Raw genomic sequence first — 22882 nt, forward strand, 5'->3', positions numbered from 1 at the left:
GAGGTCAGGTCCAGGCAACAGATGGAGTGCACAGCCCCCAAGCAGCTCATCTACTCAATCCTTAAAACACCACCTGCCACACATGTGGTAGAGTCTGCAGATTGCATGTCAGACTTGTCAGCCACCTTAGAACTCACTGAAGCGGAGTGGAAACAAGACATCCTCGATCCCGCAGGACTGCCTAAGAAGAAGAAGAAAACTTACTTGGTTACGACGATCTCTGCTATGTGTGGGCTGTTCCAATGTCTGACTGAAGTGACAGCAGATGACCAATGCAGGCCTATAAATGGATGGAGATCCAACAGGAGGTCGGTCTGTACCCGCCCAGAAAACCAATGTAACTTCAGAGGAAAATCCTTCTGAATGCTGTTTTTCTAAAAAAAGGCATAAAGGAGGAGCCAAGACTGTATTGATGACACCACCAACATTAAGAAGGATAGCATAGAAGAGGAGTTAAATCAGAAAATAGTGAATAGGTGATGCCAAATTTGATTTAAAAAGACTGAAGATTGTCAGAGTAAGGAGGCAGGTAAGAAATGCTGAATGAATGACTGATTAGTTAAAGTGCAAAGTTTAAAGTATAATCAATGATGTATAGAAATCCTGATCGACATGCAACTGATTATATGTTTAATCAAGATTTAACTGTACTCTGCAAAATAGGGAAAACGCATTAGATTGAGGACTTCAACTTCCCAGGTGTTTGATGGCAAGGCAGGAGTTGCCATTACATGGAAGAAAGGCACATTACAGGTGTTTGTCAGGATACAACCAGTGAATTCATAGTACTGTGACAAAGGTAGTCAGTACTGTCATTTTTGTAGCAAATACCCCTTTGTGAAGCTGTAACCTTTCAATCACCTTTCTGCAAACAAGTTATTAATACGTATCTGGTATATGGTTTGTTCTGTAGCTGATCACGAGACCTGGTTGACAGGAATTTGTGATGTGTGCCAAGTCACATTTGAGGAAAAGGTTTGTTTCAGGGCTGTTGTAACTTCTCGACTCCTGGTCCACCAAATCACAGGAGTTTCCCTTTGAACAATAGCTGTTTAAACAGAGTATTACCTGCTGTACAGTAATCCTTGGCTTTGACATATCTTTTTTCTTTATTTTTGTCAATTTTCTACCTCACTCACTTCTGTTCATGGCTCTTTCTAGTGAGGAGTGGGCTGCAGTTTCCCCTGAATGGTTCGCGCCAATGTGCAAACCTAACCAGTGAATGTGGGCAAAACTGTGCAAGCACAGCAGTTGTTATGTCTGCCAATTTAGTTTATTATGTGTGTGTAACCAAATTTTGGAAATCTCTGAACCGCCACCTGAAGGTCAAAAACAAGACAATAGCTGAAAGAATGCAACACTATTACGAAAAAGTTCAAGTTAAGCCAGAAAACAAGCTGCTACTTAGAATTTCAGCGGAAACCACAAGACTGTGTTGAACCATGTGTAATAAATCATAATCTTCTCATATTATCAAAGCACAAGGAGACTCATATGGGATACTTTAAATTTTGTCAACTATGGGAGAGGCAATAAGAAAACTTTATATTCATCTAGCTTTGATCTGATTACCATAATTTGCCACCTTATATTAATGGTTTTTGCAGCTCAGCCAGCATTTCCACAGATGTTCTGTAAGTTACGCTACTACACAACTGTATCACAGCTGTTTAATGAGCAGCATGGATTTGGCATAAACTGCATGATTTATTGGCTTCAGAGCATTTATTACAAATGATGCACAATAGTATACTGTGTCATAATTTGAAATTTTAAGTATCCAAGGGAACACTGTAGCGTAAAGCTCTCTGAACACAGTAGATACTATATGAACTGGACAGCGAATGAACTGATGATGATTTGTGAGGGGAATTGAATACAAAAGCAGGGAGGTTATGCTTCAGTTATACAGGGCATTAGTGAGATCACACCTGGAGTACTGTGTACAGTATTGGTCTCCTTATTTAAGGAAAGATGTAAATGCGTTGGAAGCAGTTCAGAGAAGGTTTACTAGACTAATACCTGAAATGGGCATGTTGTCTTATGAGGAAAGGTTGGACAGGCTAGGCTTGTATCAGCTGGAGTTTAGAAGAGTAAAAGGTGACTTGAGTGAAACATATAAGATCCTGAGGGGATTTGACAGGGTGGATGTGGAGAGGATGTTTCTCTTTGTGGGAGAATCTAGAATGAGGTTCACTGTTTAAAAATAAGGGGTCGCCCATTTAAGACAGAGATGAGGAGAAATTTTTTCTCTCAGAGGGCCGTGAGTCTTTGGAACTCTCTTCCTCAAAAGACAGTGGAAACAGAGTCTTTGAACATTTTTAAGGTAAAGATAGATAGATTCTTGATAAGCAAGGGGGTGGAAAGTTATCGGGAGAGACGAAAATGTGGAGTTGAGGTTACAATCAGATCAGCCATGGTCTTGTTGATTGGCAGAGCAGGCTCGAGGGGCTGAGTGAGCTACTCCTACTCCTAATTCGTATGTTCCTATGTATGTTTGTATTTCCCAGACCCCAGTGTAGGTGGGTGAAAAGAGAAGCTGAGATTAGAGACTTTACTTGATCTGTTACCAACATGTTTATTGCACGATGCTATCAGTGTTTAATATAACAAAATACTGAAGGAGAGGGGAAGAGAATTATTCAGGTTGCTTCATCTATTGAAATGGTAAACATATTCTTTGTTTAATGCATTTATTATGTTGCTACATACAAGGGCAATTCAGTGTGATGTTACAATTCCACAGCTGAGCATTCTGGAGGGGAGCATGATTTGGAGAACATGAGGGAATTCGACGGAGATTGAGTGGGGGAGTGGGACTAACTGCATAACTCCGTGGAGAGCTGGCATGGACTTGATGGGCCAAATGGCCTCCTTCTGTGCCGTAAATGACTCTATGACTCTGTGAAGGCAAGGCCGCCAATGGAATGTGCTACCACAGGGAGTAGTTGAGGCAAATAGCGTAGATGTATTTAAGGGGAAGCCAGATAAGCACATCAGAGAGAAGAAAATAGAAGGATATACTGATAGGGTGAGTTGGAGAGGGGTGGGAGGAGGTTCCATGTGGAGCATAAACACCAACAAGGACCAGCTGGGCCGAATGCCCTGTTCCTGTGCTGTCCATGCCATGTAGATCTCTGTAACATTTGCATCAAAGTCGTGGGGAAAATATCCATTAATGCTCCTTCTCCCATTCCGAAAGGAAGGAAGATATGTGGTGGAAGTGAGGGGGGAGGGGGAGAAACATCTTCAATGTCAGCCTACAGCCTGCCCTTTGCAGCTATTCTTTGTGTGTTTGCTGCAATGCATATCACAAGAAACCTTGAGGCTCCTAACTGAACAATTAGTGTCACTTTAGTGCCACATCTGGTTTCAGAATTAGTTTCCATTGTTTCCTGACTGGTGCAAATAGCTGGCACTCCAAAACCTATTTTTTTGAAAGCTCTCCCAGGATTTCACTTCACAGAACGTCAAAAGAGTATTAATTAAGTATTCATGATTGCAGTTCGGCCTCTACTTTATAGCTGATTGCAGCATTAAGATCATGTGGTAGGAATTTATATCCTGGCACATGGAAAAGATTACAGTGTGCTGGTTAAACTCAACCAACGTCACTGACTAAAGTTCTCTTCATGAATTGGTACTGAACAACATGTACTCCTGTACTGGTCGTTGTATTGTGCAGTCATTTAGTTAAGGCGCAATTATTACATTTGTAGAACTGAATAGCATTGATTGAAACCCCTTGAAAAATGAAACCAGCACCATATTCTCTTCTACTGAGGCACCTGCTCTTCATTGTATCCCATTGCACCAGCATTTAATTAATGTAACACGTCACACTCAACAGCTCGCTGATCTGCATCCATGGAACTGAGCGGTTTTAAATACAGACAGGAAAAGCCAGCTGTTCCCCATTCCAATTTGAATCTTCTTCAAACTAGTTCAAAAGAAAGAGTTCCAATTAGCAAATCTCTTCGAAACAACTCAAAACACTTTGTATACGATGGATTACTTTTGGAAGTAATGTTTGGCGCCAATTTTAACCTAATCCACCTACCAGTTGAGAAACTGAGAGGATCGAGCGCAGCTGATTTTACACTCTTGCCTGTTTTTATTGAAATCATTGAAATCAATATTGGACAGAGCATTCCAGCAATCCCATGAGTTTCCCAACTGGTGAGTTTGGTTAAAATGTCCTCAACTAAATCTTCTTCATTGAATACAATGTGTTCCTTGGAAACATGTGACAGCTGCACAGCTGGCTGTGTTCTTTCTGATGTTGGGTCTCGCCTGGTTCTCTGGAAATGAGCTCTTTTTTAAAAAAAAAAACAACGTAATCAATTGAAAACACTTCGATTTAATTTTATTCAAGTATATGCCCGCACATATTGTCTGAAGCCACTATGTATTCTGATTCTAACAAAGATGTTTTATCAATACATTAACAGCAAGAGGATAACAAAGGAGAGAATAGGGCCCATAAAAGACCAAAAAGGTAACCTATGTGTAGGGGCGGAAGATGTTGGTATGGTCCTTAATGAGTACTTTGCGTCCATCTTCACAAAAGAGGGGGACGATGTAGATATTGTATTTAAGGAGGCAGAGTGTGAAGTATTGGATGTGATAAACATAGGAAGAGAGGAAGTATTAATAAGATTGGTATCCTTGAAAGTTGACAAATCACCAAGGCCAGATGAAATGTACCCTTGGCTGTTAAAAGAAGCAAGAGAGGAAATAGCAGAAGGTCTGACCATCATTTTCCAGTCCTCACTGGATACAGGTGCGGTGATGGAGGATTGGAGAACTGCTAACATTGTACCTCTGTTTAAAAAGGGAGCAAGGGATAGACTGAATAATTACAGGCCAGTCAGTCTAACCTCAGTAGTGGGCAAATTATTGGAATCTATTTTGAGAGACAGGATAAACTGTCACTTAGAAAGGCACAGGTTAATCAAGGATAGTCAGTGTGGATTTGTTAAAGGAAGATCTTGTTTGACCAACTTGTTCGAATTTTTGAAGAAGTAACAAGGAAGATAGATGAGAGTAGTGCAGTTGATGAGGTCTACATGGATCTTAGCAAGGCTTTTGACAAGGCATACGGCAGACTGGTTAAAAAAAATTAAAAATAAAATCCCATGGGATCCAGGGAAATGCAGCAAGGTGAATACAAAATTGGCTCAGTGGCAGGAAACTAAGGGTAATTGTTGACTGGTGTTTTAGGAGGGCTGTTTCCGGTGGTGTTCTGCAGGGCTCAGTACTGGGTACCCTGCTTTTTGTGGTATATATTAACGATTTGGACGTAAATGTAAGGGGCATGATCAAGAAGTTTGCAGACGACGTAAAGATTGGCCGTGTGGAGGATAGCTGTAGGCTGCAGGAAGATATTGATGGTCTGGTCAGATGGGCAGAAAAGTGGCAAATGGAATTCAACTCGGAGAAGTGTGAGGTGATGCATTTGGGGAGGTCAAACAAGGCAAAGGAATACACGATTAATGGGAAAATATTGAGAAGTGCAGAGGAAGTGAGGGACCTTGGAGTGAATGTCCACAGATCCCTGAAGGTAGCAGGACAGGTCGATAAGGTGGTTAAGAAGGCATATGGAATCCTTTCCTTTGTCAGTTGAGATATATAGTATAAGAGCAGGGAGGTTATACTGGAACTGTATAACTCATGGTGAGGCCACAGCTTGAGTACTGTGTGCAGTTCTGGTCACCTCATTACAGAAAGGATTGCACGGGCCGGGATAGAGTGGAGTTGAAGGGTCTATTCACCTTAGCAGAGAAGTCAGTGACGAGGGGGCATGATTGGTAGAAAAATTAGAGGGGAGATGCAGAAAAACTTTTTCACCCAGAGGGTGGTGGGGGTCTGGAACTCACTGCCTGAAAGGATAGTTGAGGCAGAAACCCTCAACTCATTCAAAAGGAGTCTGGATTTGCACCTCAAGTGCCGTAATCTGCAGAGCTAAGGACCAAATGCTGGAAGTTGGGATTAGAATAGGTGGATCGTTTTTCGGCCGGCACAGACACGATGGGCCAAGTGGCCTCTTTCTGTGCCTTAAACTTTCTATGATTCCAGGATTATCAGGAAGAGTGGATTGTGGCATGTCCATGCTTGCACTGGGTTGATCCAGTTTGTTGGTCCTGGTTTCTGGGAAATAACCAGACCTGCGGATGTATGAAAAGTTCTGAATATTGATGACTGCATTTGTTGGGGCCATTGTGCTTCATAGTCACTGCTTCTAATTTTATTATTGGGAAAAAATGATGGTTCAGTGTACCAGAATTGTCTACTATTTCCATGTCCTGAATAATATCCTGCATGCCCGTCCACTTGATATGGAAAATATCCTGTGTGTGTAGTTACCATCCCTCCAGGAATGTTATGGAGTCTCCAGGAAGTGAAAATTAATCTCCAGGACATGGCTACATGCAACCCTGGAGAAAAATCACAGGGGCATGAAAAAAATGTTATTGATTTCATTTTCTTTGAACATTTTCATTTATTAGTTATAAAAATATTGGCAAGACAGTTTGGCTGACAGTCAGGATTAATCATAATTGGTAACAAAGCATCTGCTCGCTTTCCCATTGCTGTTAGGAAAGCAGTGCACCCAAAGGATGGACCAATGATGGGTGTGTGGGGCTGGGATAGTTTGATGCAGGAGGGTCATGTGATGAACCCACCAGGAATACACCCAACCAGAGTTGCAACCCCTGCACTGATATTATTCATTGTCTTAAAAGTGCCAGAGAGAAAGGAACCTGAAACCTGGTCTGAATGAATGTCCAGGCCTATTTTTTTTTCCTGGAGCTTTTCCCTGTTGTATACTTTGACTGTCTATCTTTCTCCGGATTTTTGTCTCAAAGAAAGGGTTGCCAGCGGAGAGGTAGTGTAGGCGAAGGAAACACCAGAGGCTTGTCTTTTTAAAAACAATAGTGGACTCATGTTGGGCAAGACGCGAGGTCCTGAGTAGAATATTTTGGAATAAATTTTTGGCTCACCGTTTATGGGAGTTCCAATGTTGTCTTTTGCTTAACGTCTGCTGTTCAAATTTTCACTTCTGTTGACTCCAAGAAGGTTACTAAAATAAAGCAAAGTTCCTTCCTGTACTGTTATGGAACTTGATTAATTGCTGAATTAAATGATTAACTGTTCCCCATCAAGAGCACCAAGTATCCATGCTGGGATTCTCAAGATAACATCAGCGCCATTTGAATGGAAAGTTCCTCAAAGCTATAGTCCAGACAAAAAAAAAAATTCCCTTCCCCTCCCCCTCCCATTTATAGGTTAATGTCTCTATTTGAATAGTTGTAAAATGAACATTTAAAGAAGTCTTGACCAAAAAAGGGTGTGGAATAATTGCATAAGGGACATTTTTCCCAAACAAACTTGACTCATGAAAATGTCATTTTTGACCTCTTGCTTTGGCAGTGTGTCAGTTAACATTCCACAGAGGAGTTTTAAAAGATTACAGATTTCATTGTCAGTCCAACAGGCCACAAGCCAAAACAATTCTTATAAGCTATTATAAAGCTAGTAGTGAGACCTTAGTAATAATACAGAATACTACCGAGGTATAATTGGACTAGTGACTCCTTGAAGGAAGATTGTTTGTGACCATATTGAGGAGCTTTCAGGCAAGTCATGCTCCTGCGACCCCTGGCTACAAGGGCAAGCGTGCATTGCAGAACATCTGCATCTTTTCATTTGCCAGCCTCACTTGGTAGTTCTCGAAGCCTCCTCCACCCCCCTGCCAACCCAAGTTCTAAGTTATTTAGAGTATGTTTCAGGTTTGTTATTGTTGTCTAGGTTACTCCTTGCTAAACATTCTAAAGCAGTTGCTTTATTCTGTCAGATTTTACTCATCTGATGTGATGATACCTGAGGCTAAGAACAGAAACAATGTGTTGCTGATCACTGTTAACAAGATGGGAATTAAAAGGGGGAGTGATAACTCTCTGCAACCAGCCGGAAAGGAGTGGACAGAGCTATTAAAATGAAAGAGATCTCCTTCCTGTCTTTTCCGCATTTTAGTGCCGCTGGTTATGATGGTGAATGAGGCTCCGACCAGACTTCAGCAGGAGCCTCATTAATAAATGTAAATTGGTGTCCTGTGATGTATATGGGACCCTGATGGCATTTTAATCCACCCCTGAGAATGATGCCTGTTGCGGAACCATAGCAAAGTGCACAGGATTACCAATGGAGTGGCTGACATTCGCTGATTGTTCCCCACCCCACTCCTCTAGTCAGTTCCTGATTTTGGCTGTGTTGCTATGAGGGACCTCCAACAATGAAGCACACAGTAAGTGAGGGATAACTGGCAGTGAAAGCACATCAGCATTATTCAAGCAGACTAAACTGAGTTGCACGCAACTAAATACTGGCTGTGGTTTATATGTCCTGTGGATACTAGAAAGTGTTTAATTCCCTGGCACAGATGATCAATTCCACCCACCCACCACCAAAATGGCCATAAATGAATAAATGTTCAGTTCCAATTGCTTCAGTAGTTCCTTGTTCATTTTACTCTCCAATCCTAGGCTGTTTTGTTGCCATTTCCCAGCTACTTCACACATTTGATTCCTGCATCACTTGCTAATGATTTAATTTTATCACTGCAGTCAGATGTGTCTGTAGCTAGCTCAAAGTGGGCAAATGGGTAAAAATCAATGCCAAGTTACACGGATGAGATCTTGCAACAACTTAGTGACTCGTTCTAAATCACAGCCTTATTAGAAAATAGTTGACTTACTTTTGCTGAAGAAACACTGTTAGAAACAGTGTTAGAAACCTATCCTTATTCACCTCTTGCCAACTACAACTGCAGCCCACTGGCAAACTAAGTGGCAGGCCTGTATACAACTTTAAATAAATTAACTCAATACATCAGTATACCATTTATTAATTATGTATAGTTTACAGCACAGAAACAGGCCATTCAGCCCAACTGGTTCATGCTGACGTTTATGCTCCTTACCACCCACATAATCATAGAAACATAGAATGGTTACAGCACAGAAGGAGGCCATTCAGCCTGTCAGATTTGTGCTGGCTCTCTCTGCAAGAGCAATTTAGCTAGTCCCACTCCTTTTCCTGCAGCCCTGCAATTTGTTTTCCCTTCGGGTGCTTAGCCAATTCCTTTTTGAAAGCCAGGATTGAATCTGCCACCATTATCCTTTCAGGCAATGCATTCCAGATCTTAACCACTGTGTTATGTATTGATTATACGGAATACTTCAGAAACTGGTTCTGAAGATTCTGCATTACAGCAAGTTGTCCTTTGTAATTAGCTAACTTATCAAATGAATATTAATCAACTCTATAAAATGTATTGCACTTTTTGTCTAGTAATTTTAGGTACATGACCTGTCTCTCTAGATCAACTGAAGGAAGACCCCATAGGAGGTTGTACGGACACGTTTCCCTATTCAACTCCTAACACATCTATACAAAAAGCCATGTATTTTCATTAATATTCTTCATCTCATCCCATCAACATATCCTTCTGTTCCTTTCTCCCGCAGGTACATACCCAACCCCCCCTCTAATGTGTTATGCTAGTCGCCGCAACTAGTCCATGTGGTGCCAAGTTCACATTCTAATCACTCTCTGGGAAAGAAGTTCCTCCTGAATAGCCTATTAGATTTATTGGTGACTGTCTTATATTTATCTTATATTTATGGCCTCTGGTTTTGGACTAGTGTATTGTAATTCTGATTTTCTCCTCTTTGAGCATTTTCACCACATCATGTGTCTTCTTTTTCCTAAGAAAATGGGCTTGAGATCTTCCTCAAGCCTTTGATACGGTGTGACCATCTGCTGGCCAGTGTAGAGGAGCAGTCTGTGGTAACTAGCTGTCAGTATATTCTCTTCCTGGGGGAAGTGCCTGGTTGGTCTGCACTGGGTGTTTCCTTGTTGATCTTAGGACTTCACCTTGTGACAAATAGTGTGTATAAACATCACATCGTTCTGTCATAAAGTGAATTCTTGAGTGGAGTGGCCTGTGATACTACACTATTCCCATCCATGCCCAGTTATGTTTTTATTCCATGCAAAAAATTCAGCAGCATCCTCAAAGACTAACATTCAATCAGTTATTTGTTCCTAACTTGCAACCTTTTGGTTATAAGGACAACTTCTAGAAGATGTGGAAGTGCCACATAAATAACTTTTGCTGCTAATACTGCCAAGTCATTCCATGTATTTGAGATGGTGCAGTGATGAGTGTCAAGGATGATTGTAGCATTTGCATGTCTATTTAGAATCATAGAATCTTAGAGAAGGAGGCCATTCGGTCAATCTTGCCTGTTCTGGCTCTTTGAAAGAGCTATCCAATTAGTTCCACTCCCCTGCTCTTTCCCCACAACCCTGCAACTTTTCCTTTACAATTATATATCCAATTAATTTTTGAATGTGACTATAGAATCTGCTTCCAGACCAGAACAATGGTGCATAAAAGAAACTCCTCATCTACCCCCGCCTTTGAAGGAGCGTATTGAAGTTACAGCCATAAAGACAAAACAACAAACACAGTCAATAATTGCTCTTGGTTTGATTTGTAGTGCAATGTGAAAAATGATCAGATGTTTTAGTCAGCAACAATCTATTGGCCTAGACCTTGGTTCATGCTGGAAAAATCCCTGTGCTGGAACAGGTAGGCCCAAGGTACACCCAATATTGGGCCTCAGGCCTCAATTACATGACACCAGTGAGCTGCAGACACCCGCTGGCCATCCCCAGGCATGTTGCCGGTGAAGAGGATTTTAATTTCCTGCTGTTGTCATTGTCAGTTGCATTCATGTGGCCCAATTTAGCAAAGATGGCCTCAAACAGGCGTTATGCCCGATATTTTCATATGCAAAGGGCCTAAAGCCTGTATGGGTCCTGGGTGCCTCTTTTTCTGCCTTTACCAATATGACAGTTGGTACACCTCCAGAATTTAATGCACCAATATGCTCCGCCCGCCATATTGGATGCTTAGGTGACCGTTTTATATCTGAAAGATGAGCATGGTGCCATTGAATTTCTAGGCCATGGAGTATAAAAGCATGGGTGTTTCCAGATACAATCTGGTGGACTGTGAGAATGTTTGAAAAATTGGATCCAACCCTCTTACCATTAAAATACATGGGATTGGTTGGTGTAATGGGCCTTTTTCATAGGCGCTATTCGACATTCTTGCTGGGATGGTGCCCTTTCCTCTTGTAAGCCAAAGGGGAAGGAGGAGCTTTGGAGATATTCTATTTGGTAGGTGATGCTAATTGCTTTTCTTTAGTAAATCAGAGGCCTGGGTTAATAATCCAGAAACATGAGTTAAAACATGACAGCAACTATGGAATTAAAACTCAGTTAACTAAATAAATCTGGAATAAAATGCCAGTACCATTAATGGTGACCATGAAACTACAGGATTGTTGTAAAAATCCTTTGGTTCACTGATATTCTTTAAGGAAGGAAATCTGCCGTCCTTACCCAGTCTGGCCTAAATGTGGCTGCAGACCCACAGCAATGTGGTTGACTCTTAATTGACCTCTGAAATGGCCTAACAAGCCACTCAATTGTCAAGAAGGCAGCTCACCGCCACCTTCTCAAGGGTACTTAGGGAGGGGCAATAAATGGAGGCTTTGCCAGTGAGGCCCACATCCCAAGAACAAATTAAAAAAACGTAGGAGCAAAGAGTGCTGATGTCATATTGTGGGATGGGTAGTGGGTTGGTGAAATGTTCCTTTATTAGAAAGTGGGGGGAGGGAAGGTCGGCAAGGGTTACTAACTCTGGTTGGACATTTTCTGGAGATGTCATGACATGATCTTCCCCCCAACCCGCGCCACACTTCTGCTATTACCTGACAGTCAGGCAAACAGCCCCTTTTCCTCATGTCCAATATTAGTACAACTAATAAATATGAAAGTGTTCAAAGAGAATTAAAAATACAACTTTTTTATTGCCTCTATGATTTTTCTCCTGAGTTGCTCGCAGCAGTGTCTGGGAGAGTGGGCTTTAATTGATGGAGACTCCAGGATAATCCTGGAGTGTTGGCAAACCCGAGGTATGGTGGTGGTGTCAAAGACAGACCATGTTATACAGATGAGAAAACCTGGCTGATGAGATTAGATTAGATTAGATTAGAGATACAGCACTGAAACAGGCCCTTCGGCCCACCGAGTCTGTGCCGAACATCAACCACCCATTTATACTAATCCTACACTAATCCCATATTCCTACCAAACATCCCCACCTGTCCCTATATTTCCCTACCACCTACCTATACTAGTGACAATTTATAATGGCCAATTTACCTATCAACCTGCAAGTCTTTTGGCTTGTGGGAGGAAACCGGAGCACCCGGAGAAAACCCACGCAGACACAGGGAGAACTTGCAAACTCCACACAGGCAGTACCCGGAATCGAACCCGGGTCCCTGGAGCTGTGAGGCTGCGGTGCTAACCACTGCGCCACTGTGCCAGAGATGTACTCTGATTCCCATTGCAGCACTCACCGAGGAGACCTGTGAGGGCTGACCTGCATATTCTGTGGGGTGGGAAATATCTGGTGGGCTGCATCCTCCTTAAATATTCCATCTGCAACGCTCCTCCTCTCTGATAATGGCATCCAAGTGTACTCTGTCCTGTGCTACCTTCAGGGGCCGGGAATGGGGTTAAAATCTGGTGGTGGTTTCACGTGGTCAGAAACAGATATAAGTCCAGAGGCAGGATTTTTCCCGTGGGCTTCAGGACTCTGAATTTGGAGTCAGATGAGGGTCAGAAGCCTGCACTGTGTGGGAAACAGTCACCCGGCAGGGATTTTCCCCAAATTGGCCAGTTAGTGGCCGGAGGGTGGGCTCACTGTCCAATTAAGGATGGCAGGTGGGCTCTCGAAGCTGGAGGGCTAATAGCAGGCCTGCAGCACTGATAAAGCAGAAGCTTTCCTTTCCAGGTAAGCGTGAGAGGGAGGGCGCCTCAAGATGACGGCGTCACTCCCCAAACGTTTTCACTTTCAAACTAGAAAATCCCCTCAGCAGCTGGGCTACCATTATGGACGGATGGCCCTTCACATGGCGGCCTGCAGCCACAGCTGAAGCCAGGTCGGCAGGGAGGGTCTCAAAGCCTGCGTGGAGCGCTGACCCCTGGTCTGCTGCCGAGAGGCCGCCACCCTGCATCTGGCCTGGTCCCTGATGCTTCTGGGTGCCTAGAGGCTGAGTGGAAAATTCCAGTCGGCCTTTAACAATAAGCTTTAATTCGCCTTCAGTTATGCTGCTTCCGGGTGGTAGCCCTGCCATTCCCCCATTCCCGCCTCTGGGAAAATGGCCCGAGGGCTTGATGGTGCCGACAAACTGACATGCCGGCTGGTGACACGAAATTCCATGCCTGCCTGCTTCCGTGCTCACTCGCCACCCCCTCCCCACAATCAGGGCCTAAAAATCCAGCCCCAGGTGTCTGTCAAAAGAATTGCGGAATAAGATAATTTCATAGCTACAGAAATCGCTATCCAAACTCACCAGACCCCTTGGGCACAGAGACTTGCATTTATATAGCGTTATTAATTTTAAATGTCCCAAGGATGTTAACACTGAGCCGCAGATGGAGATATCAGGACAGATGGCCAAATGGTTGGTCAAAAACGTAGATTTTAAGGAGCATCTTAAAGGAGGAGTGAGAGATAGAGAGGCAGAGAGGTTTAAGGAGAGATTCTGGAGCTTAGGGCCAAGGCAGCTGATAGAACGGCCACCGATGGTGGAGTGACTAAAATATGGAATGTGGAAGAGGCCAGAATTGAAGCACCTCAGAGATCTCAAAGGGTTGTAGGGCTGGAGGAAGTTACAGTGAAGGCAGGGGGTGGGGTGCGAGGCCATGGAGAGATTTGAAAACAAGGATGCAAATTTTAAGATCGTGGCATTGACCAATCAGGAGCCAACGTGCCAATAATGTGGGAAAATGTGAGGTTGTCCACTTTGGCAGGAAGAATAGAAAAGCAGAATATTATTTAAATGGACAGAGACTGCAGAACGCTGCGGTACAGAGGGATCGGGTGTCCTTGTACATGAACCACAAAAAGTCAGCATGCAGGTGCAGCAAGTAATTAGGAAGGCAAATGCAATGTTGGCCTTTATTGCAAAGGGGGATGGAGTATAAAAGGAGAGAAGTCTTGCCTCAACTGTACAGGGCATTGCTGAGACCGCACCTAGAGTACTGTGTACAGTTTTTGTCTCCTTACTTAAGGAGGGATATACTTGCATTGCAAATAGTTCGGAGAAGGTTCACTAGGTTGATTCCTGGGATGAAGGGTTTGTCTTATGAGGAAAGGTTGAGCACTCTGGGCCTGTATTCATTGGAGTTTAGAAGAATGAGAGATGATTTTACTGCAACATGTAAAATTCTGAGGGGGCTTGAGAGGGTAGATGCTGAGAGGATGGCCGGAATTTTAAGTTGGGTGGGAAGCCCTGCCCACCGGCCAAAATGTTGGGGGTGAGCCTGCCGCCGAGCCTGGAGAGGCAGGACAGGATTTTACGCTCCCCAGGCCCTTAATTGGATCAAGAGCTGACGGCTAATCAGCGGGCTGGCAACTCTCAGTCCCCAAGCAGCGCCACAGGGAGCAGTGGCCACTGCTGGGACTGCACCCAGCCAAAAGTAGGACCATGGAATAAAAACAAGAAACGCTGGAAATACTCAGCAGGTCTGGCAGCATCTGTGGAGAGAGAAGCAGAGTTAATGTTTCAGGTCAGTGACCCTTCTTCAGAACTGGCAAATATTAGAAATGTAAAAGGTTATAAGCAAGTAAAGCGGGGGTGGGGCAAGAGATAACAAAGGAGAAGGTGTAGATAGGACAAGATCATAGAATAGCTGACCAGAGGTATGAATTTTGGTAGACAGTTTATCAAACACCAGGAGGGAAATAGAAAGCAATGAAGGTGAACAAGGTAAAAGAGACAAACAAAAATCCTGTTGGAGAGAAGAGCAGAACTTTTTATTTTATTTAGCGATACAGCACTGAAACAGGCTCTTCGGCCCACCGAGTCTGTGCCGACCAACAACCACCCATTTATACTAACCCTACAGTAATCCCATATTCCCTACCACCTATCTACACTAGGGGCAATTTACAATAGCCAATTTACCTATCACCTGCAAGTCTTTTGGCTGTGGGAGGAAACCGGAGCACCCGGCGATAACCCACGCAGTCACAGGGAGAACTTGCAAACTCTGCCCAGGCAGTACCCAGAATTGAACCCGGGTCCCTGGAGCTGTGAGGCTGCAGTGCTAACCACTGCGCCACTGTGCCGCCCAACTTCTTCAAGGTAGGCATTCCTGGAAGAGAAGTGGCAGTGAATTAAACACTAAAATAAAAGCAAAATACTGCGGATGCTGGAAATCTGAAATAAAAACAAGAAATGCTGGAAATACTCAGCAGGTCTGGCAGCATCTGTGGAGAGAGAAGCAGAGATAACATTTCAGGTCAGTGACCCTTCTTCAGAACTGGCAAATATTAGAAATGTAAAAGGTTATAAGCAAGTAAAGCGGGGGTGGGGCAAGAGATAACAAAGGAGAAGATGTAGATAGGACAAGATCACAGAATAACTGACCAGTAGGACCATGGATATTAGCCCCGGAAGAGAGGTAAGTTTTGGAGCCTCACTGTGGACAATTGGCCGGGCCCCAGCAAGGCAAAGTGGGTTGGTTGGGTCGGGGGTGTCTTTATTTCAGTGGGGGCGGTTGGGGCTTTGGGGGAGGCCCTCCGTGGGGCACAGGGTTGCCGATCAGGAGGGCCCCCCACCACTCACAGCCTACAAGGAAGCCGTCAGGTTGGGGCCTAAGGCACTTGCCTGCCTTTGGTAAAATACCTGTGGCGGCTGGAGAAGGCCCTAAAGTGGCAGTTAATTGGCCGCTTAAGGGTCTTGATTGGCCTGGGGTGGGCGGGCTGCTTCTTGCCGCCACCCCTCCCTGGTAAAATTGCAGCAGGGGTGGGAAGCGTTGGGAACAGTACCCCCTGCCCCCCACTCAATGTTATGACCTCCACCCCCCACCGCCAGCCCACTCCTGTGGAGGGCGTAAAATTCCTGCTGATGTTTTCCCTTGTGGCAGTATTTAGAACTAGGGGGCACAGTTTAAAATAAGGGGTCTCCTGTTTAAGACATAGATGAGGGGGAATTTCTTCTCCCAGAGGGTTGTTAATCTTTGGAATTCTTTTCCCCAGAGAGCAGTGGCGGCTGGGCCATTGAATTTATTCAAGGCTGAGTGAGACAGAATTTTGATCTACAAGGAAGTCAACCTTTCCGGGGGGGTAGGCAGGAAAATGGAGTTAAGGCCACAATCAGATCAGCCATGATCTTATTGAAAGGTGGAGCAGGTTCAAGGGGCTGAATGGCCTATTCCTCCTTTTTCTTATGTTCTTACAATCAATAGCCACATTATCACAAGTTAAGAGAATCTGATAGTGCTGCTTCCATTAAACAGAGTAGTTGATAGATTGACGCAGGACCTACTGTGGTGAGATTTACTTTGTTTGTAAACACTTAGAAACATAAAAGCAACAGCGTAGTCTGAACTGTTTAGTGATCCCACAGGCATTTTAATGCTTTGCTTGGAGCTAGTTTGCGTCACCAGAGGAACATCTGGTCAGTAACCAAAATATAGCGAATGCTAATGGCCAGAGATAGATTAAAGTAAAGGTCGCAAAGGCAACACATGTTCAGCCATTTCCTTCTTTGAAACTACTAACAAGTGCTGCTGTGACGACCACAAGAGCTTAATAATTCTGAAGGTGCTCCATGGCCGAGATTTTATTGACATCTGGCAAAAGCGGCGCCAAGGACCCCACGTTGCTTCTTCTGTGGGTGGCCTGCCGAATCTAGTGCCTATTAGGCACTTAACTGGACAGCAGCGGGTCTTCCATGGGATCAAAGACATGGCGGATCTGCGAGCTGCTGGCCATTCAGTGGCTGGCAGCACCAGCGTGGAGCTGGTGCTGGTGCCGGTGGAGCACCCACCCTAGGCCCAGGAGCAGTGCTGGACCCAGGCCACAGGTAGGTCAGGGCGGGAATAGTCTTGCGGGGTGGGGGTCGCAGGGGAGGGGGGGGGGGGTGGTGTGTAAGGCGGCCAGTAGCAAGGGCAGGAAGTGGCTCACAGCGGGCCCCTCCCTTCCTGATGCCGGGTACCTCGTTCAGGCACTCAGTTCCTTTTAATGAGTGAGCCCCCGCCCCGGAGCTGGCAAGCAGCCCACACACCCATGCCATGCTTCCCGTGTGGCGACAGGGCCACCTGCTGCATGGCTAATTGTGGCAGCGGTGGGATGAGGCCCTTTAATTAGGCATTAATTGCCCAGTTAAGGGCTTCAATTGGCAGCTGGGCGGGAAGGTTGTTCACAGAAAGTTCCAGTCAACCTCTGACAATAGGTCTTAATAGTCCTTGAACAAGCCCAAATAGCTACCCACCTCTTGTGGGTGGTTAGCCCTGGTGCCAAACTCCCAACCCGCATCCGGAAAAATGGCCCAGGGGTGGAATGCAGCTGTCAAACAGGCACATCGACCAGCGGCGTGAATTTATGTGCCCCCCATGACCGACCACCACCCCCGCCCCTGGCCCCTATGCCTGCCACCATCAGGGACTAAAAATTCAGCCTGTTGAGTCTGGAAGGCTGTAAAGCGCTGAAGCGAAGGATGAGGTGCTGTTCCTTGAGCTTCTGTTGAGCTTATTGGAATAGTGTAGGAGGCCGAGGACAGAGAGGTCGGAGTGGGGCAGAAAATTAAAGTTGCAGGCAACTGATGGAGGTTTGTGATTTATTTTTGCCCCCTAATCTGCCTGCAAATGATTCAAATTGTGAAAGTGGGTAGAAATAACACAACATTTGACACTGCACCAAATGGAAAAGATTAACAGCACTATCAAACCAGCACCGACGCTGCAACACCATTCTGGATTCTGAAACAGATAAAAGGGGTGAATTTCTTTGCCTTTGCAGCAGTGCAAAAACAACACATTAAATTTTAACGAAGGGAAATCGGCTGGAAGCGGTTTGCATCCGATGTCTACTATTAATGCTGCTAATGACACAAAGATAGGTAAGATAGGTAGGAAAGTAAGTTGTGATGAGGAAATAAGGAGGCCACAAGGAGATAAAGATAAATTGAGCGGGCAAAGATCTGGCGAATGGAATATAATGTGGGAAAATGTGAAATTGTCCATTGTCCATTGCTCGAGGGAAAATGTGGAATTGTCTATTTTGGCAGGAAGAATAAAGAAGCAGAGATTGCAGAACTCTGAGATGCAGAGGGATCTGTGTGTCCTAGTGCATGAACCGTAAAGGGTTAGTGTGTTGGTTCAGCATGTAATTAGGAAAGCTAATAGAATGCTTTCGTAGATTGCAAGGGGATTTGAATACAAAAGTAGGGAGGTTATACTTCAGCTATACAGGGCATTGTTGAGACCACATCTGGAGTACTGTTTACAGTATTGGCCTCCTTATTTAAGGAAGGATGTAAATGCATTGGAAACAATTCAGAGAAGGTTTACGAGACTGATACTTGGAATGGGCAGGTTGTCTTACGAGAAAAGATTGGACAGGCTAGGCTTGTATCTGCTGGAATTTAGAAGAGTAAGAGACGACTTGATTGAAACAGAAAAGATCCTGAGGGATCTTGACAGGGTGGATGTGGAAAGGATGTTTCCCCTTGTGGGAGAATCTAGAACTAGGGGTCACTATTTAAAAATAAGGGGTCGCCCATTTAAGACAGAGATGAGGAGAAATTTTTTCTCTCAGAGGGTCGTGAGTCTTTGGAATTCTCTTCCTCAAAAGGTGGTGGAAGCAGAGTCTTTGAATATTTTAAGGCAGAGGTAGATAGATAAGCAAGGGGGTGGAAGGTTATCGGGGTAGGCGGGAATGTGGAGTAATCAGTTCAGCCATGAACTTATTGAATGGCGGAGCAGGCTTGAGGGGCCAAGAGGCCTAGTCCTGCTCCTAATTCGTCTGTTCATATATTAAAATACTTCCTATCGCACTTTTTGAACCTTCTCACAATCTGTCCACTGAGCCCTGACTAAACCTTATTTGCATAATGAGGGACAGAGGCAGGGTAGCTCCAGGTTTGTACTCCTAAAGGCACTCTGGGTTACTCAATGTGAGATATCTAAAGAACAGCACCCATCAGTATCACTGTTATAAGTGGAAGTGAGGATTTAGGGCCAGACATCCCCTAATGTACCCTGCTGCCCCATCCCTGGGCTCACGTCTTTCTCTAGATTCTTTCCCATCTTCTGCCGTGCTCTCTCTAAGCTCATCCTGTCCATGAGACCTACCTCCTGCTCCCTCGACCCTCTTCCCACCAAACTGTTGACCACCCAATTCATCTCTCATTATCTCCATAATCTCTTTCACATATCCACGTATCTTCACATTCCTCTGATACGGTACTCTTGCGCACTCCCAATTTTGATCGCTCCATCATTGGCAACCATCCCTTCAGCTGCCTAGGCCCAAAGCTCTGGAATTCCAAACCTAAGTCTCTCTGCCTCTCCACCTCTCTTTCTTCCTTTAAGCTGCTCCTTAAAACCCACTTCTTTGATGAAGCTTTTGGTCACCTATCTTAATATCTCCTTATGTGGCTCAGTGTTAAATTTTGTCTGATAACTCTCCTAAAAATGTTTTGTTACGTCATGGTGCTATATAAATGCAAGTTGTTGTTGCTCTTATGTATGTGGACCTCAAGTTTTAACTGCTTGATTTAATACAGTACATTCCACCACAGTGGAAGCATTTCAGTCTGTACTCAGGATGGAAAACGATGGCAATTGTATTACGTGCCCCATGAATGCAACATTCAATTATTGAAGGATCTTTCATATTAGCTTTTACTTTAGTAGTCTTGTTCATCTAGAGTCCTTCAACCAATATTGTCCTCCATTACCTGATAGTGTTTGATTCCTTTGGGAACAAAACCACGCAGAAGAATTCTGTCGCTCCAGTCGAAGTGATTTATTGCCTCGCCTGCTCCTTCAAACCTACAGCGCTTCCAAAAATAATCCAAACACAGAAAAAAAAATTCCCGATCTCTTTAATTAAAGGAAGTGATGTTTTATTTACCTGGGCAGTGTAAGTGCAGGGGAACCAAGCTGACTGATGGCCTTAAAGCTAAAGAGAGGTTGGATAAACTCTGATTGTTTTCACTGGAACGACGGAGGTGGAGGGGCGACATGATAGAGGTTTACAAAGTTATGAGTGGCATGGACAGAGTGGATAGTCAGAAGCTTTTTCCCAGGGTGGAAGAGTCAGTTACTAGGGGACATAGGTTTAAGGTGTGAGGGGCAAAGTTTAGAGGGGATGTGTGAGGCAAGTTCTTTACACAGAGGGTGGTGAGTGCCTGGAACTTGCTGCCGGGGAAGGTGGTGGACAAATACATAAATAGGATGGGAATAGAGGGATACGGTCCCTGGAAATGCAGAAGGTTTTAGTTTAGGCAGGCATCAAGATCGGCGCAGGCTTGGAGGGCCGAATGGCCTGTTCCTGTGCTGTACTGTTCTTTGTTCTTTGTTCTATACCATCCTGACATGGCGATATCTCAGTCATTATATGGAATTGGGGCAGATTTTGTTTAAATTACCATTATTTTGGGAAACGATCTAGAAGTAAAATGATGTGGTAGTGCTCTTTAGAAAAGAAACGCTGTTATTGGGATACACAAACTCTTTCACAGGTATTGATAGAATATATACTGTATCAGGCTTAAATTTCATTTGACAGCAACAAAAACATGATTCCTTGGCATCAGCTGAGTGAATGATTGTACTAATTTTCACCGGGGGAATGTTCTCATGAAGGTGCTGGTTCTTATTTGGACATAAATTTTAAAAAAGAACTTGCATTTCTATAGCGCCTTTCGCAATCTCAGGATGCCCCAAAGTACAGCCAATGAATTACAGGCAAAGGCCTTAGCCTAGGATATCTTAGCCACAACCAACGGATCAGAACAAAGCTCTGCAGCCCTCCCACATCCAGTCGTGATTGGTGTTGGACAAGTAAACAACTGACAGGGGAAGGAGGCTCCACAAATATCCCCATCATCAATGGTAGGGGAGCCCAACACATCAGTGCAAAAGACAAGGCTGAAGCATTTACATCCATCTTCAGCCAGAAGTGCCAAATGGATGATCCATCTCGGCCTGTTCCTGAAGTCCCCAGTATCACAGATGCCAGTCTTTAGCCAATCCAATTCACTCCACGTGATATCAAGAAATGGCTGAAGACACTGGATACTGCAAAGGCTATGGGCCCTGAAAACATTCCGGCAACAGTATTGAAGACTTGTGCTGCAGAACTAGCTATGCCCCTAGCCAAACTGTTCCAGTACGGCTACAACACTGGCATCTACCTGACAATGTGGAAAATTGCCCATGTATGTCCTGTGCACAAAAAGCAGGGCAGTAAATGGATTTTAAAATGGTTGGGTTTGTCCTATCAGTCTATTCTCGATCATCAAGTGATGGAAGGTGTCCTTGACAGTGCTATCAAGCGGCACTTGCTCAGCAATAACCTGCTCATTCAGTTTGGGTTCCGTCAGGACCACTCAACTCCTGACCTCATTACAGCCTTGGGCCAAACATGGACAAAAGAGCTGAACTCAAGTGGTGAGGTGAGAGTGACTTTCTTGACATCAAGGCAGCATTTGACCAAGTATGGTAGCAAGCAGCCCTAGCAAAACTGGGCTCAATGGGAATTGGGGGGAAGACTCTCTGCTGGTTGGAGTCATACCTAATGCAAAGGAAGATGGTTGTGGTTGTTGGAGGTCAATCATCTCAGTCCCAGGACACCACTGCAGGAGTTCCTCAGGGTAGTGTCCTAGGCCCAAACATCTTCAGCTGCTTTATTAAAGACCTTCCCTCCATCATAAGGTCAGAAGTGGGGATGTTCGTTGATAATTACACAATGTTCAGCACCATTTGCGACTCCTCAGTTACTGAAGCAGCCTGTCTCCAAATTCAGCAAGACCTGTGCAACATCCAGGCTTGGGCTGATAAGTGGCAAGTAATATTCATGCCACAAAAGTGCCAGGCAATGCCCATCTCAAACAAGAGAAAAGCTAACTATCTTCCCTTGACGTTCAATGGCATTACAATTTCTGAATCTCCCACTATCAACATTCTGGGGTCACCATTGACCAGAAACTGAACTGGACCAGCCACATAAATACCGTGGCTACAAGCACAGGTCAGAGGCTAGGAATTCTGTGGCGAGTAACCCACCTCCTGTCTCCCCAATGCCTGCCCACTATCTACAAGGCACAAGTCAGGAGTGTGATGGAATACTCTCCGCTTGCCTGGATGGGTGCAGCTCCAACAACACTCAAGAAGTTCGACACCTGCCAGGACAAAGCAGACCACTTGATTGGCACCCCATCCACCACCTTCAGCATTCACTACCTCCACCACCGACGCACAGTGGGCCGCAGTGTGTACCATCTACAAGATGCACTGCAGCAATGCACCAAGGCTCCTTAGACAGCACCTTCCAAACCCATGACCTCTACCACCTAGAAGGACAAGGGCAGCAGATACATGGGAACACCACCACCTGTAAGTTCCCCTCCAAGCCACACACTATCCTGACTTGGAACTATATCGCTGTTCCTTCACTGTCGCTGGATCAAAATCCTGGAACTCCCTTCCTAATAGCACTGTGGGTGTACCTACACCCCGAGGACTGCAGTGGTTCAAGAAGGCAGCTCAACACCATTTTCTCAAGGGCAATTAGGGATGGGAAATAAATGCTGGCCTAGCCAACGATGCTGACATCCCCTGAACAAATAAAAAAAAATGACTATTCCTCATCATAAGCCTATTGAGTGAGTGTTGGCCTGTTGATGAGCTATTTGGCCTTGGCGGGATGACACAG

General features: G+C 44.6%; 1 long non-coding RNA gene across 1 annotated transcript in view; it reads left to right on the forward strand.

The window, feature by feature from the left end:
• Nucleotides 1-335: 335 nt before the first annotated feature.
• Nucleotides 336-22882, forward strand: part of LOC137383698 (uncharacterized) — a 69128-nt gene continuing 46581 nt past the window's right edge. The window contains exon 1 of the long non-coding RNA XR_010977439.1: nt 336-529. This is a non-coding gene — a long non-coding RNA (uncharacterized lncRNA). The remainder of the gene's footprint in view (nt 530-22882) is intronic.

This window comes from Heterodontus francisci, chromosome 24 (assembly GCF_036365525.1).
Source record: "Heterodontus francisci isolate sHetFra1 chromosome 24, sHetFra1.hap1, whole genome shotgun sequence".
NCBI lineage: Eukaryota > Metazoa > Chordata > Chondrichthyes > Heterodontiformes > Heterodontidae > Heterodontus > Heterodontus francisci.